The sequence below is a fragment of the Medicago sativa genome, chromosome 6 (assembly GCF_051527215.1).
Source record: "Medicago sativa cultivar Bolivia chromosome 6, Bolivia_mono, whole genome shotgun sequence".
Classification (NCBI taxonomy): Eukaryota; Viridiplantae; Streptophyta; class Magnoliopsida; order Fabales; family Fabaceae; genus Medicago; species Medicago sativa.
Window position 1 is genome coordinate 85548247 of NC_140754.1, and position 9798 is coordinate 85558044.

Consider the following 9798-nt stretch of genomic DNA (forward strand, 5'->3'; position numbering starts at 1 on the left):
TCATTGGAGAAATGATATTTATACAACTGTGGTAACTTTGGACAACGTTTTGTCTCTTTATTGTTTTTGACCAATAAACAAAGTTAACAAGAAGTTGTCAAAAAAATTATCATTAAATGATTATACAAATATTATTACTCTTTTCATTGACTTATTTATTCTACTCATTTTTTTTAGCAAAAACTAAAATTTGAGGACTAGTTTAAGTATTGGTCGTCCTTACTAGAAATGGAGAGTGGTGCGTGTGATAGATTGATAAGAAGAGATTTTTTTGAACAAATAATATGAAATGATGATAGAGAAAATTAGATATTGAATGGATTTTGGAGAATATGAGGTGTTTAAATATTATTGTTGTATAAACACTTTTAATTTAATATTTTTTTACTCACATTTATAAGCAAAAAACAATTTTTGCAAGTTCATAGAATAACTAATGTATTCAATTTATATATAGGTCATATGCATTAGTTATTCAATAAATCTAAAAAGTTGATTTTTGCTTATAAATATGAGCTGAATGAGTCTTTATGATGATGATGATGATGACGACGACGACGATGATAATAATAAATACACCAATATTTTATAAGAATAATACAAAGTCTCCTTTAAAAAAAAGAATAAATTCCTTCAAAAAATAAATATAATAATATAAAGTGTGTTAATGTTTGGGCGGTTTTAGTGAATATGCTATATATAACCCCCTGTGCAACAAGACTTGCTATATTCACCCCCTATAATTCGTATTTTTTTTTTTTGTCCTCTGCATGTCTTGGTCATACAAGCTTATTCCTAATGTGCCAAATGCATTTAATACTGAAAAAATTGATGATGATTATGTACAAGAAATTTCTCATTTTGATATTTATTAACCAAGAAATTGGGAGAATCTTGATACCAAAATCTTGGTGAAGAATATACTAGAAAAATTAATATGCTTACTTCTTGGTGAAAAATAGCGTAGGCGTTTTTATTTGCGAGTTATTCAAGAAAATTAAGCAATGTTGAGTTTGGTGATTGAAAATGGTTAGTTTATTGCATATATCTTGAGAAAGTGTATTATTTTTGTTGTAAATCGTTCAAACCTTCTATTTCTAGTAACTAGGAGTTTCCTAGCAAGTGAAGGCTTAGATGATTCAAAGCATATTGTCCAAAGACTCAAACAACATGGAAATAGTGTCGAACTTATGACTAATATGAATACTTGGATTTCAAAAACATCTTATTTATGTGATTTTCGGTGTCACCATAGTTGAGATGTCAATCATCATAATTAATGTATGTCATTCATCATTTATAAAATAATTAGGATGTATTGTGCAAGGAGATCTTTTTCTCTCACTCTTTGCCTAAGACCAATAAAATATCATGAACGGGGTTGGGTTAAGTTCCACTCAGAGTAGTAATATACCCCATTCGTTCATTTTTAAGTGTCGTTTGAGTATGGATCTAGTGTTCCTATTTAACTGTCGTTTTGATAGTTTAAGAGTACAATTTGTCAATTATACTTTGTAATATCCCACTTATTAGGAACCGACGTAATATCTGAAAGCGATAATAATGCGCACGACTAAGTTAGGGGCATTTATGGTATTTCACGTGGAGAAGATATTTATGTGGTATAGAGCCAATATTCTTCACAATTTTTCTTATCTTTCTCTCACTAGGGTTTCCCCAAAGACATATGCTCTCCCTTCTCTCTAGAAACCTTGTCTTCTCTACTCTTCTCTATCCATGATCTTCACTTAATCTTTCTTCTAGTTAGAATCAAGCAAGAGTTGGTTAGAACTAAGGGTGTTTGGCTAGGAAAGTTTTGAAGCAAACTTCTCCAACTTGGATTCTCTTATTTAGAGCTTTTCTTGCTAAAGTTTTGGTGTGAAGTCTTGGAGGTTTTGAGCTTCTTTTCAGTTGTATAAGGTGAGTTCCTAGTTAGATTCCACCCATGGGAAATTGTGATTATGCTTGTGAGAGAGATATAATTTTCTAGGGTTTATGTATAAAGATAAGATTTTCCTTTTTATGTCAAGCCTACTATACTTGTAAATACTTGTGTCATGACTGTTTTACAGACTTTATATGATCACTAGAGTCACAACATGCCTTGGGACTTTTGGTTTTAAGGATTTTGGGTCAAAAACATCAATTATGCAGGTGCTGGTCTGTCAACACTCGCAACAGCGAGCAAGAAGCTCGCGATGCGAGCAGAAGGGCAGGACCGGGGGATTGCTCGCCCCCTAGCTCGCCACTGCGAGTTGTAGCTTGCCATTGCGAGTAAGCTCACTCGCGAGGCGAGTGAACAGTGCCCAGTGCATTGCTTGCTCGTCTCATCTCATTTGTTGTCCTTTGGTTCGGTTTTCTTTCATGCAGTCTTTTACAATTGGTAAACCCCTCATAGCAAGACTCCAAGGCATAGGTTTTGAAATGATTTCATGATAAGTGAAGCAAGTATTTGATGGGTATAGTAGAGCATGATATGCGCGAGAAATACTAAGCTTTTATCGGGTAGCAAGTAATATCTAATAGAATGAATGAACTAGAGCAAGGATGGAATATTATGCCGAAGACGATCTTAGGTTTCCTTATTCGTCCGGTATAGGTTAGTGTCATGAATATTATATGTTAGGTTTCGATGCGTTTAACGTATCTTAGCAATGCGGTTCTAGGATCCCTTGACCGCCATGACACGTATGATGTTAGCAAAGCCTATAACGAGTTAAGAAGAATTTAAGACGGATCTAGTATGCACATCCGTCTAGACAAACATGATCACACACGTATAATCAACCGGCATGTTGTATTTTAAGCACGTGGTAGCCGTAGGTTTCCCGAAGTTATCACTAGCCTAGGGCTAGAAAGAACTCACTGAGGCATTATTTCTCACCCAACTCCTTATTTGTTTAGGTTCGCAAGTTTCCCGAGGAAAAGGTAAAGAAAAAGCCTTGGATTGATTGTGTTTTCATGGAATCAACTTGGTGTAGACTAGAGATGCAAATGTTATATTATGAGATGTGCTGTTACAAACTTTGTATTTATACTTCGTTTGGCAAACTTTGGTGTAATAATGTAACATAAAAACTTTGAGATGTTGTTGTATCTAAACTCTCGACTTGATGTCGTTTTCTTTATTGTATAATTAATGTATCCAATATCAGTTTTAGCGCACATTTGAATATTCTATACACTTTCAAATTGGGCGTTACATACTTTTTCTCAATTACCCTTACATATTCATTTCAATAAAACTAGTTAACGTTATCTATTTGAAAAACTCAAGTTTTTTTTTATACAAAGTTTGTTTTTTTTATCTGCAAATTTAAATGAAATTTTGTTACCTATAATAATTGTTCCATGAAGAGTTGAAATTATATAAATCAAATGAGTAACACTGTTAAAATTTCAAGTGCAAAATAAAAGAATAACTCTAATTGAAAAATAAATAAAAAACTCCATAAATGTTTAAAAAGAAGAAAGAGTAATTAACCGTATGAAGCTGTAATAAATTTTATTTTGCCTTACAATTAATTAAAGAGATGTTTAAAGTATTTAGACCAATTGTTTGTTATGAGAGAGAGATAAATTGTGTGCAAACAAATATAAATTTGTTGGAGGAAAGGAGAGTATACAATTGTTTGTTACCGGTGGAATATAACACAAAAAGTTTATTGAAAAGAGAAAGTGTGTGGAAAAAAATAGAAATTTATTAGTGGAGTAAAACGAGTATATAGACTTTGTTTGACCTAGCTTTTTATGGGTATATAAGCTACTTTAAACTTAAAGTCAAAAGTAAGAGCTTTAAAAGTAAAGTTAAAGTTGTTTGGCAAAAATTGTTCTTTTCAATTTTATTGTTTTTTATGTTTTTTTTACAAGAATTTTATTTTTTATGTTAAAAGGGGTTTGATTGGTATATTCTAATAAAAGTTCTTATTTTATCATAAATTATAATAAATAAAATATTTCAAAATCAAAAAGTAATTTGCAAAAATATTATATTCATATTTATGATTTAAAAAAATTATAATTTTCATATTAAATATATTTTAAGAATTTATTTTTTAAGAATTTATAAACGAAGATTTATCTAAAGAGACTAATCATATAAAATATATTAAAGTTTGGATAAAATTCATGAATAAGAACATAAATTTTTCCTTTAAAAACATAAATAAGAACGTAAATTTTTTTGAAGGAAGAACATAAATTTTTGTATTGCTTTATTTTTGATAAATTTATTTTAAACATTGATTAGATATATCTTCAAACTATATTCTCATATTATTAAAAGATAACATCATTTGATCAGTTATTGAAAACACTTATTGTGTTTATTTTGAAACGTAAACATTTTATTTATTTTGTGAGGTTAATTTAAAAAACTGGCCATTTGCATATAACCGTTAATAATATATTATTATAAAATTATTAGTGGAAAAGAGGAGTATGTAACTAAAAATAAAAAGCGTAGATAATGATATTATGTAAAAAAATATGAGTTAATTATGTTTAAGGTCCCTACAAATAAGCGAGCTTCCAACATTTGTTCCTATTTAAATTTTATTAAATTTTTCATCCCCAACGTTTTTATCCATTTGTAAGTTTGGCACTTGCCGTCAAACTGTGCTGACTAGGCTAACAGAATGCTGACCCAGACATGCCACATGGACATTTCAAGTGACATGGTTGCCATGTGGTAAATGGCATCATATGTTTTTGGTCCCTATAAAATTGGGTCTTTTAAGTTAGTCCTTACTTAATTTTAATAGTGCTTTTAGTCCATATAAAAAAATTATGCACTCAGTTGTAGTGCCAACTAAATCTAAATTTGTTTAATTATGTTTAACTTTTAAGATTTTGAACAATTTTTTGAACAAGTGTTAAGAACATTATGAAAAGATCATCTGCACAAAAATTATCTCAAAATTTTATTTCTGCGTCCATATTTTTGTTACTTTTATTTTGAACTTTTGTCTTTTAAAAAAATCATATTTAATTTATTTCATGTTAAAAAATTCTAAATTTTAGTAAACGAACGTTTTGTAATGTTCTAAACTTGTATCAAAAAAACCGTTGAAAAATTTAAGAGTTTAAGGATAGTTACAAATTTTGCCTTAATTTTTGTCAAAGCCTATCACTCTCCTTCATTCCTTTTTATTCTTCCAGATCCATAAAATATTTCACCCTACCGATATTTTCGGTCATTCCCTAAATTTGCTGGGGAAAAAAAATCAGATTTATGTTACTGTTTCTCTTTGTTACTACTTCGCTCTCTTCAATCTTCTTCGCTCCTCCTCTTTGTTTCCCGACCCGAATCTTGAAAATCGACTGGTTCCGCTTCTCTCTCGAAATGGTTGTTGCTGGATTTTTTAATGGTGAAGATTGTTGAGTTTTTGTGTGTTGAAGTTGACGTGTGATTAAGTTGTTGAAATTGATGTCTTAGATGAATTTGCAAGCGAAGGTTAGAAGAGCGTCGCTGGCGTGAACAGGTGGTGAAAAGAGTAGGAGGAGAGAGTTTGGATTTTTCACCATCTCGTTCACGCCGTCGACACTCTTCTAAAAACTCTTGAATTTTTCAATGATTTTTTTTATACAAGTTTAGAACATTACAAATGGTTCGTTTACTAAAATTTAGAATTATTTAACATGAAATAAATTAAATATGAATTTTTTTAAAAGACAAAAGTTCAAAATAAAAATAACAAAAATCTTGACGCAGAAATAAAATTTTGAGATAATATTTTGCATATGAACTTTTCGTAATGTTCTTAAAACTTGGGCAAAAAATATTTTAAAATCTTAAAAGTTTAAGCATAATTAAAGAAGTAGGGACTAAAACTGAGTTTATAATTTTTTTTATATGGACTAAAAACACTATTAAAATTAAGTAAGGACTAAACTTAAAATGTCTCAATTTTATAGGGACCAAAAACATATGATGTCATTTACCACATGACAGCCATGTCACTTGAAATGTCCATGTGGGATGTCTGGGTCAGCATTCTGTTAGCCTAGTCAGCACAGTTTGATGGCAAGGACCAAACATACAAACGGAAAAAAACGTTGGGGATGAAAAATTTAATAAAATTTAAATAGGGACCAATGTTGAAAGCTCGCGTATTTGTAGGGACCTCAAACATAATTAACCCAAAAAATGTCAATCAACATTTTAAAAATCACTTCAGTGGGGTTCGAAGAAGGATATAGGTGCCGAGAAGCTTGAATTTTTTATATAAAAGCTCCAAATATCAACATTGTTGGAAGCGCTTAATTTGTACATTTTACACACATAAAATAAGCTACTTTTGTTATCAAGAGCTTTTTATAAAAACTGTTTGGCCCAACTTATTTTTTAAGGAGTAAATAAGTCTAAGAAAATTGCTTTTTTGACAAAGAATACTTCCAATTGACACAAGTAAATGATCTTAATACCCCTGGCGGTAGTTAACTACCGCCGACAGTTAACTGCCGCTGGGATCCAGCGGTTGTTAACTACCGCTGATGTCTTTCCCCTAATACCAGCAAACCCCTACCTCACTTATTCATTCATCACCTTACATCGTTCCATTCCTATACCATACCCAAAAAAAAACCCCATTTCAAAATTTTTATGTCAAAATCTTGCCTTAAAATCATTGATGATCTATTGCTAAGACGTTTTTACACACAAAATGCATCAAAGAACAGGTATTACAACGTTAAAATCCATTACATTTGATTGATTTTTCTGGTTTTTTTTTTTTTTTTTTTGCACTGAGACACGTTGCGGCAGTTAACTACCGCTGGCAGTGAGCGGCTATTAACTGCCGCTGGACACTTAGAAAATTTTGAAAATTTTCTAAGTTTTTTTTTTCCAATTTTTTTTCTTTTGTTTTTTTTGTTTGTTTATGTTATTATATGATATTAGATACATGTTTATTAATTAGTTTAGTAATTGTATGTTGTTTATTTATAGATAATGTTGAGAATGCGGGTGATGATCCCGGTGATCGAAAACCTAGAGTTGTCGATTCCATTAAGGTTGAAGCTCCCGCTAAGGTCGAAGTATCCGTTAAAGTTGAGGCTTCAAGCGTCGATTCCGATGTGTGGAAACTTCGTGACAACGAAGTGGACACGGCTCATTTCTTTTCAACCCGAGACACATGGAAAGATAAAGATGAATTGCTCGGTTGTGTCCGTCGACAAGCAAATAGGGCTGGATTTACGGTTATCATTAGAAGATCTTGTGATGGAAGAAATGCTATGTTGGAGTTGGTTTGTGAACGGAGCGGTGAGCACAAAGTACCGAAGACAAAAGTGAAGCATGAAGGAATGAGATCAAGAAAATGTGGGTGTTTTTTCAAGGTGCGCGGATATGTCGTTAGGGAAGACAATGCTTGGAAATTGGCTATTCTTAATGGCGTTCACAACCATGAGATGGTGCCGTATGTAGCAGGGCACCTTCTTGCCGGAAGATTAACGGAGAACGACAAGAAGATTCTACATGACTTGACCGATTCTTCGGTGAAACCAAAAAATATTTTGACAAATTTGAGGAATAAAAGGAAAGAGTCCATGACAAATATCAAGCAAGTCTACAATGAACATCATAAATTCAAAAAGGCAAAAAGGGGTGACTTGACGGAGATGCAATATCTAATCACAAAGTTGGAAGAGAATGGAAATGTTTATTACGTAAGAGAAAAAAAAGAAAGTCAAACCGTTCAAGACATATTGTTTGATAATGGATTCCACGTACAAAACCAACTTGGATAGGATGCCATTGTTTGAAATAGTTGAAGTCACCTCAACCTATTTGACATATTCGGTTGGTTTTGCATTTATGACGTCGGAGAAGGAGCATAATTTTACTTGGGCTTTGCAAATGTTGCTTAAACTTTTTGGACCAAATAGTGATATGCCTAAGGTGGTAGTGACCGACAGGGACACGGGTATAATGAATGCCGTAAAAAATGTTCTCCTCGGTAGTAGTGCAATACTTTGTAATTTCCATGTTGGCAAAAATGTTAGATCAAGAATCATCACCGATTGCAAAGTTAAACAAAATGTTGTTGTGGTGGATGGGCAAAAGAAGATTGTCGACGAGGATAAGCATAGTAAGTTGGTTGATATCATATTTGATGCATGGGAAAAATTGGTTGAATCTCCTACTCAAGAGTTATATGCGGGCAATCTAGTGGAATTCCAAGATGCTTGTAAGGATCATCCAAACTTTCTTCACTATGTTCAAGAAACCATATTGAACCCTTTTAAGGACAAACTAGTGACGGCATGGACGGACCTTGTGTAACATCTTAGGTGTAGGACCACGAATAGAGTTGAAGGAGCTCATTGTGTGGCAAAAAATAGATGAGATGTTGGCAAACCAATTTGGGGAGATACAATCATCGTTTGGTAGGAGTGTTACAGTATTGGAACATAGGTACAAAGATGTCACTTTGTACTCCGGGTTGGAGGGTCACGTGTCTAGACAAGCCATGAACTTTATTTTTGTGGAAGAAGAGCATGCTAGGAAAACCTTGTGCATTGAGAAGAAAACTTGTGGTTGTGTTCAAAGGACGTCGTATGACCTACCTTGTGCATGCTTCATTGCTATGAAAATCCGTCACAACAAGCCCATTCGATTGGATGAGATACACCCGCATTGGCATAAGTTGTATATGGGTGAAGAACAAAGTAATGAAGATTTGTTTTCGGTCGCGGAGGAGTGGCGTGGTATCCAAGAACGTCTCCAAAGAGTTCCATTCCAAATGAAACTAGAAATCAAAGAGGCTTTGCGGTTGTTAGCGTTTCCGGAGACCACATTGTTGTCACCACCTCCAAGAAAGGTGGCAACCAAAGGAGCTCCCAAAAAAATCAAAACTACACATAATAGGATCCCATTTTCTTGGGAGACTATTGATTCTCAACATCCGGAAAGTCAATCTTCACCACGTAAAAAATCTTCACAACCTAAAAGTAAAGGTGCTCGCATTGACATTTCTCCGGTTCCGTTTCCTAAGCCTAGCTTGGTTTCAAGAAATTATGTTCCATCCAATCCTATGTATTACATGCCAAAATTCATGAGACCATACATTGAGAGAGTTGTGGATGTTATTGGTGACGGACATTGTGGGTTTAGGGCTTTAGCGGAAGCCTTGGGTTTGACGCAAGAAAGTCATGTTATGGTGCGGAGAGCACTAATTCAAGAGTTGAAAGAGCATAGGAGCAAATACATTGAGATATATGTGAGCGAGGACCGTTACAACTACATCTTGGATGGATTGTATCCTCCCAAAAATCCTAGTAGCTTTGCACCTCCCGACAAATGGTTGACATTGTCGGATATGGGACACATCGTTGCATCATGTTACAATAGGCCGGTGTTAAAGATGACTACATGGAAAGACTACATCTCCGAGACTTTTTTTCCCACTTAGAGGACGGCCTCCGGTTAACCCGAAAAGCAACATGATTTGCCTTGGTCTAATCCCAAATCATTTTGTGCTTCTTTCATTAAAAGATGGTTGCTCACTACCTCCAGCATCCACGAAGTGGAGAAATCACAGGAGCGAAGAGGAGGCAACATGGGAGGATGAATTCTTGGATCAACACGATCGTTTCCGAACACTCATGGACATTGAGCTCAAAGAGAGACCGGTTCCACCAAAAAAGCCAACAAATCAAGACAATTCAATTATGTTTGATGACACTCCGGTTAAAGAAAACACCAAATTTGAAGATGTTCTGGAACATTTAGATGATTTGATTTTATTAGATGAAATGTGACACTTTTTGGTCGGTGTTAATCCGTTTTTTGGTTGA

At 33.6% G+C, this 9798-nt stretch overlaps 1 pseudogene; it reads left to right on the plus strand.

The window, feature by feature from the left end:
* The first annotated feature begins 6665 nt into the window (after window positions 1-6665).
* On the plus strand, window positions 6666-9762 carry LOC146917677 (uncharacterized; annotated as a pseudogene).
* Window positions 9763-9798: the final 36 nt, after the last annotated feature.